Source organism: Cimex lectularius, unplaced genomic scaffold, assembly GCF_000648675.2.
Source record: "Cimex lectularius strain Harlan isolate CLEC.00 unplaced genomic scaffold, Clec_2.1 scaffold97, whole genome shotgun sequence".
NCBI lineage: Eukaryota > Metazoa > Arthropoda > Insecta > Hemiptera > Cimicidae > Cimex > Cimex lectularius.
In genome coordinates, this window is record NW_019392672.1 from 1,116,401 (window position 1) to 1,124,800 (window position 8,400).

Consider the following 8,400-nt stretch of genomic DNA (forward strand, 5'->3'; position numbering starts at 1 on the left):
CAAAACATAAAATATGCCGTGTTTTTCTTCGAGTCCACGAGGTTTTTTCCCTGTCCCGGTTAACGAGTGTTAAGAAAGGAAAGGTATACGAGCTGTTTAATTAAAGTGGGACCTTCCCTTTTATTATTTTTAATGGGCCCTTCGAGTAAACGGTCTGTACATGTTTACACTCATTTTATTTGACTAAACATTTTACGAGCTCCTTTTGAAATATTTTTTTCTCGTTCTCTTGATTTACTACTCCCAAAAAAATCCCACCATTATGAATGCACGTATTACTATTTTTTATACATTTCCAGTAATTACTTATGTATTAATGGATAAAATTAACCATCTGCATAATAACATATTTTGTTTAAAGATTTTTATTTGTTTTATATCTGATATTATTGTATATATGTTTATTTTTTTAAATGTATTGCGATTTTTGCACGGAAAGAGTATCTTTCACAATATTCGCATAATACTTCAACCAGAAATTGGAGAAATAATAAAAACTGATTGTGTGGTGATTAGTGACCGTTAATCGATAATTATTCAGAAATCGTGAGATGCGGTCTGGTGTGATGTAGATTTCAGAAAAACATTTTCTTTATCGTGCCAACGTTTCGAACTTTATTGAGATCATCTGCATGGCCTGGGATTTGCAAACATTGTTTACATTTAACAAATACATTTAGGATGTGGAAAAGTGAATTTATACAATGCAAAATATTTTTTTTATATTCAATCAAAATATTTCTACTCCTCAAATTGTTTATCTTCTGTGTAATTGTGCCATTCTTGCGTGTCGTGTTGCAACGTCTCTCAATAAAGATCGAAACGTTGGAACGATAATGAAAATGTTTTTCTGAAACCTACATCATACCAGACCGCATCTCACGATTTCTGAATAATTAATAAAAACTGAATTGGAGGTATAAGAAAATATGAGAAAAATCCTTCACACACACTTCACATTAGCACTTTTAGAATTTCACAATTACGTAAAGTAAGTAAATATTTTCATGCGATTACATTTATACAAAGGTCTGGTGGTACTAATGTGTAACATCTATTTTTAGTAAATTTAACATTAAAATTCTTCCTAAAAAGATAAGACATATTTATCGAATTATGTTATATAAATTAATCAAAAATAATACAAAACCAAATAAATTATTCCTTTAATATAAAGGATCTCACTCTTCATTAATCAAAAATTTGCTTGATTAACAGAGATAATACATAAGTGAGGACATAACATTTCAACTTCAGTTGATCTTACCTAGAAATATTTACAAATTAATTTTTATCTAAGATTTGCACAGAGTGGGTAGTGCAGGAAGATATGAATTTTCCGGTACTTACAAGCCGCATATCGTGTAGAGTTGATCGCCATGTATTACATAATTTATTCCTTAGCAAAACATTTTTATGTAATTTTTATTTGACAATCTGAGTTGCATGAGGCTGTGAATTAGGATTTTTGGCATTGATAAATACGGCTGGGGACAAGAAAGGAACATTTTTTCTGAAAAGATCATTGAACCGTGAATTAGAAAACTTTTCGAAGTATTCTGAAAGCAGCTTGTTCTCCCATCATATGGGTATGGCATCTTCAAAGACGTACCTATTATTGAGGGTTGTTAAATCCATCCCAAGAGAAAGCAGCAATATATCCAATTTCGTGGATTGTTACATCTTAGCACTTTCTTAATATTATTCATCTAAAGAACCAATGGTGCTTCAGAAGTTTTAAGAATAAACCACCATTGTACTCACTTCCGGCGGTTCATATACTTAAATTGGAACGATACAGAGAAGATTAGCATGGCCCCTGCGCAAGGATGACAAGCAAAATCGTAAAGCTTTCCACATTTTTGGTTCTCGGACACAGCGGCGAGTTTCAGGGTCCCCTATTTCGCTTCTTAAGGGAATTGGGAATTTTTTATTGTATATAGAAGTCAAGTTATGTGTTTTGTGTTTCTGTGTCTTGTATGAGAGAATGTATTTATTGCTGTGAATGGAGAGGGGCTGATGGTGAAATAGGTCCTCCGCCCCTCAGGTTGTGTGCATGACTTGGGTTGATGGCGGAAATTTTATACAAATACCCATCGACCCCAATTTAGATTAGTTTATTTTAATGAACTGGTAAATGGAGGAATATCCATGTACCAAACTGTGATCCATTCCAAACTGTGACCAATCCAAATTAGTGTGATCAATTTATGTTTGGGGACCGCGGTAGCCGAGTGGTTAGCATGAGAGCCTCTCACGCCGCGGTCGTGGGTTCGATTCCCACCGTCGCCTCTGGCCCTTTTTTCCCGATAACCCCCAATTTGAACACACAAGAATTCGTACTATGGCTAATATGCAAGATCATAAGGCCAATAAAAAAAAAAAATTTATGTTTGTGTGAATGTATTTATTGGCGTGAATAGAGATGGGCTGATGGTGAAGTAGCATCTCGATCGCCCCTCATGTTGCGTGAGTAACTTGGATCTACGGCGGAAAACTTTTAACGTACCCCATCAACCCCAAATTGGAATAGTTTATTATAGGGAACTGGTAGATGGAAGAATTACTCGACTACTCCATCTACCAAACAGTATGAGTGCGATCAATGTAAATAGGTAGAATGTATTTATTGGTGTGATCGTGTGAGTGTGTGTGGTATCTCGAGCGTGTTGCGATATTTTGCTAGTGCTTCGGGGCTGAAATGACCAAGCAGACGAATGCCGCTGTCAAAAAAAATAAAATAAAATAAACCACCATTTCAAGTGCCTTACCACAACCATCAATTTTGCTGATTTCCACCTCGTTTCTATCTTGATGTACGGCTATTAGATGGCTGATAAAGAGGTTTTTTATCAATATACCTGCAACATTTCTGAGTCATCAAGGTGGACAATTATTGTTCCGTTGCATGTAAGGCTGTTATTGGCTAAAATATCTAAAACTTTGTTTCCTTAGATCTGCGTTTAACTTTAACCAACATTTCCATTAACCGCCCAAAAGCTTGGTTTTCCTTGCTTAAGAAAATGAATGAAGTCAAATTGAGTTGATAAATGTCTATTAATCGAAAAAGGGACTTCTAGGTAGGTACATTAGTTCACATAACTAACTAGCTGAGTGCTTACAGTGAGTGTATTCTCTCAGAAGGATTGTTATTATGCTAACCTTGCAAATTAGGCCTGTTTTGTATGAAATCTTCAATAGATGTTTGGGTCTAATATAATTAAAAAATGTGAAAAATTTTGAACACTTTATGTTATTAGCTAAGTTGGCTCAACCTTTGTTGTTTTAAAATGCAGATGGTATAAACATGCTGTAGTTACGAACGCCTCAAGTTGCTTGCATATGTATCTCTTTCGCTATGACTAAGAAAACAATTTAAACATATTTCGTTTTATTTATTTATTTGTGTCTTTTTCGAAAGATTCAGTTGAATGAATTAAAAAATATATGTATAATAGGTATTCATCATAATTCGAAATCTCATTTCCTTTCGGAGCCAAAAGTTATCGGCCCATCACGAAATCGGAAATTCCTTGAGGAAAATAAAAGTTGAATTAAAAGTCGTGTACGGTCGGAATGGAAGTTGCCTTCTCTCGGTCTTCTGATTATAATAATGTTGATAATAAGGTAGTCGGTAGAATAATAACAGTGTTTTGACCGTGGGGTGCTATGATGGATGCTGTAAGATCAACTTGAATTATCATATAAATGTATTGGCTGGTACCTGTGTAATTTCTTAGCTCGGGCCAAGTACCTCTATCTTGATCCGGCCGACTAATGCACCCCAATCATTCTTAGATGACCGACAATTCACACTTGTTCAACTGATGATTTTTACCCTTTTAAACGGCCTTACACCTCAGATTTATCTCCTATGTGAGATATGGGAACACCCACAAATCATCATTACTAGTGTAATCCTATAAACACATATCCCTCGGTACGATTCGAATCCAATTTCGTATTATAAAAGCTCGTACATAGAGGGTAACTACGAACTCGGTTTTATTTTATTGACACTATAAAGTCAACACATTTATTCTTTTTGCACAAACCAACAATCTGTTAACGTATTTTTAATTAATAGTTCGAACATAACGTATTTATATATATATATATATATAGTGGGAGGTTTATGGGCCGACAAACAGCTGAGGTCATCGCCGGCCCTCCGCGTGTATTCTTTCTCCTTCCTGTCTTTCTTGCGTCTTTTGCATTGAACTGCAGCCATTTGAGCATCTCGATCTGGTTACGGACTCTCTGCTTTTACTTGTATATTACGTCGTTATTTTAAAATGCTAGCCTCTTGTTAGTACCTCAGGTTGTCAATTTAAGAATAGATACACAACAAACAATGCATAACATATATATCGCCACAAACATAGAAGTCTGGTCATATTCACTCCCCCAGAGTACTCGATATTCCTCGAGGCGGGGTAAATAACCCCTTCCTTTCACGCAAATAAATTACATTCATCCTAATGTATAAACATAAACACCACACAAATACCACACAAAAACTTCAGACACAACACAAGCACAGCACAAACACACATAAACTATATACATTTGAAAATCCCTATAGCCCTGAGGTACCGGTACAGCGATTTGTGCCCGCTGCCGTGCCCCAAGACTACGCATAGGTCCGATGATATTCCAAAATACTGCCTGTAAACGTCGAGCCTTCTACAATTGAGAAGGTGCTCGGCTGTTACTCTATCCTTGCCTAATGGGCATCTATGCGGTCGCTTTCCTGCTAGAAGGTGCCCGTGCGTAATTCTTGTATGACCTATGCGTAGTCTTGTCAGTATGACCTTTTTCCTTTCTGACCCATTTTCCGTGAACCAGGGACCGACGTCTTTCTTAACTTGCCACAGTTTGGCAGGGTTATTCTACATTAATATATTACATAAATTATATATTATATTAATATATTAAATAAATTAAATAATAATAAATATAAATAATCATGTTTTCATTTATTTTATTTAACGCTTATTAAATTGAACAAATAAAAAATTATAGTATTTAAACAATTTACAGAGGTTTTATCGTGGTTCTGCTATTCTTGCTAAATGATTTGGCCAGAACTTCGATTTTATTTATTTTTAAATATATTTATTACTATCTGTAACCTTTACGTACGTTTTAATTAATAGTTCGAACATAACACTATTTATTGACCAGTATGACAGAAAATTATCAGTACTTTTTCATTGTAAGTTTCTCTATTTAAAAATCCGTTTGGTTCACTTATGTTGATAAATGTTTTTTTTTTAATTGTTCCTTAAATAATAATAATAGCTTAATAGACAGAACATTGATTTTATTTATTTTTTAATGTATTTATTACAACGTATAACCTTATTTACATGATGTGTTGAGCTGGATGTACGAATTATATAGAACATATATCATGAGGGGAGTTAACAACCATCCCTAGCTATAAGCAAGGCCTGATCCAATCGGTCGCGATGCAATCTCTTCTTCAGTCGTTTGGTGGGATTGTAAGATAACTCGATTGACGTGAGGGTAGAGTTTATTGTTGAAAATGGAAAACGTTTTGAGGATTATTTTTTGCACGAAAAGTATTTTGAGGTCATCACCCTTCACGATGTTGAAGAAGGAGTATTGAGGAGTATTGACTATGGATCTGACTATGGAAGGATTCTTTGGATGTTGGAAGGTTTAGCGTGCCCCACGGTTCCCTAGGTCCAGGTTGGTTTTAATATTGTCTTGTAGATTGTAATTCTTTTAAACAATAGATTTGCTTGCCAGTAGTCTGTAGACTACTACAGTGTAGAGTAATCCAAAACATTGTTTAATTCCTCGGGTTTGTTGGCTCCAGGTTAGACTTGAGTCTAGATGGAACCCAAGGTGGACACAGGCTGTTTTTTAGATGGGAGTATTATTGAGGCATATTGTACGAGGGGTTTGCTCCGAAGGGTGATGGGTGGTTTTGCCTTCAATAATTTTATAAGCCAGTGTTTGCTCCATTCGTCTATAGGCAGGACATGTCCCTTGAGCTCTTCCGAAGCAACTGTGACATCGGGATCAGAGAGTAGCACAACTGTGACGTCGGCAAAGGATGATGGAGGGTGAAGTTGTGATATTATCAAGTAAATGGCAATCTTATTAAACTTCATTTGGTGATTTCGTCTAAACAGATTGAAATATATAAGATTTTCTAGTAGCAGAAGTTGTTTCAGAAGAATAAGCACTCAGGGGATGCTGGTGGATTAAAATATGAGTTCGTACAGTGTCAAGTATAGGCAAAGTCCGTTCATTATTAGTGGTTATTTTACAACCGTGATTTATAAGGAAAATATGCTGCATTAGTCTGCAAATTAGTGCGAAAAATTCACTTCATACCGTGTAATAGTATGACAAGAGGCCAGTTAATTGCCGGTGGTAAGTAAGCTGTCTTAAACCTTTTAGATAGAAAGCAATTTTTCTCTTTTTATAATATCCTTTTGCCACGAGAAATACTTCATTAGTAAAAAATGTAAACAGATTCATTTACATTTTATTAACAATTAAAAACAATAAGCGACGGGCAATTTGACTTAATGAGCTTACACTCTAAAACGGACAGCCTGGGATTTCTAAAATTCTACTATATATTTACATATTTTTATATATATTTTTTACGAGTTTATTTTAGTTTGTACAATGTAAAATAACTTATGCAAGTTTTTTATATGAAGTTTATGTCTAATTTACTATTTACTATAATTATTTAAAATGAATATTAATAATAGTATTATTATTATTATTTAATAATTAGTAAATGTAGGATTAATATCGTATTAATAGTAAATATAAATGCAATAATAATATCATTATTAAAATTACTAATACTGAGCTGAGAAAAAGTTAAAAAAGTTATACATACTTCTACATTAGTCAGTCAATTCAAGCACAAATCAACTTGCAAGTTGTTATCATGAATATAAATAATAAAACTTCGCATAAAAGAATTAAGTCTATGTGATCAAATATTAACGACATCGGTTATTATTTCTTCCCATAAAATTAAATCTGTCCTCTATTTGAAATAACCTTTTCCATGAGGATATTAAATATCATCTGTTGACAGGAATAATAATAGTTCATAATACTTTGGTTATAGAAATCATGCTAGTAGATATGTTTTTGTTCTAGTAAAGGTTAACGAAGAAAACATAAAAAATTATTGAGGGCGGTAAAAAATGGAGTGTATTCTTCCTTTTGATACAAAGGAAGTCGAAGTCTTTAATCACGCATCTCTATAATCATATTAGTTAACTATAAAAATTATATTTTCAAGCTAAAAAAACGCCGAACTAATTTCTAAGTCCCATTATATCGAGGGTCAGGTAAGGAGCGGGGCATACACCGTGCATGTACACCTTGAAGATGTAGGTTTCTTCCATTATGAGAAAAAAAAATCATTTCAGATGTAAGAAGACCTATTGGAGCTGCATAAGTGGAACGAGTTCAAAATGGTTCTTCATGAAGAGCTTATTAATAAACATGACTCTCTGAAAATAAAATACCAGCCGCCCATTACTACAATTAAATACGGCCTTTTGATTTATTTTGTCATTTAAAGATAAAAATCAAATTATATTCTATATCCACTGTAATTTGAATTTATCTTGATCGAAAGTTATGTGCATCAATAATAAAAAATAAAACGATCGAGTAATAAAGTACAAATATAGAATGGCTACTGAAATTTATCCAACCGCTACTAGAATAAATTTAACTGAGCTGATAGTCTAAAAATATATAAGAAAAAAATTTCCTTGTATGATAATGATGCTTAGTACGCTAAATCCTTGATTGTCTAACTAATAAATTTATTATAATTTTTTTTAAACAATAATAACTGCAATTTGTAGAAAAATTGAAGAATAGAAGACAAATTCGATATTTCCTTGAAAATTTGTAAGGAAGGTGGTTCTGTTCACTTGAATTGCAAATTAAAAAATAATTTTTCAAAATCAAATATTTGGAATCCTAGTACAGAATAAAGTTAAACAATTGTTTAAACTATTTTAACATGTCTTAGTTTACTGAGTAGAATAATTGGATGTGTCATTATAATAAAATTAACTTAAGTTTACCTTACATAAACCACAAAGGTTAAGCTTTTCAAATTCCATATCTTAAATATAGGCTTCTTGTACAGAGCCCAGCAAGTGTCTAGGTTCCGATTTTTGGAGGTTCTATTGTATATGGTAATGATAGTTTTGGTTCCCAAGCGTGTGTTCAGAGTGAATGTATCTATTAGCGTGAATTTGCAGTGTGAGAGGGTCTACGGCGGAATAGTGAATACCCATCGACCACCAACAGGACAATGGTAAACAAGAGTGAGTGGGTTTGGTTCTAAGAACTGCTGCGTTGGGTGCTGAA

The 8,400-nt window shown here is 33.8% G+C and overlaps 1 non-coding gene across 1 annotated transcript; it reads left to right on the forward strand.

Moving 5' to 3' along the window:
- Positions 1-1,756: 1,756 nt before the first annotated feature.
- On the forward strand, positions 1,757-1,864 carry LOC112126375. Its single transcript, XR_002909936.1, has one exon. It is a non-coding gene; the product is annotated as a U6 spliceosomal RNA (small nuclear RNA).
- The last annotated feature ends 6,536 nt before the right edge of the window (positions 1,865-8,400 follow it).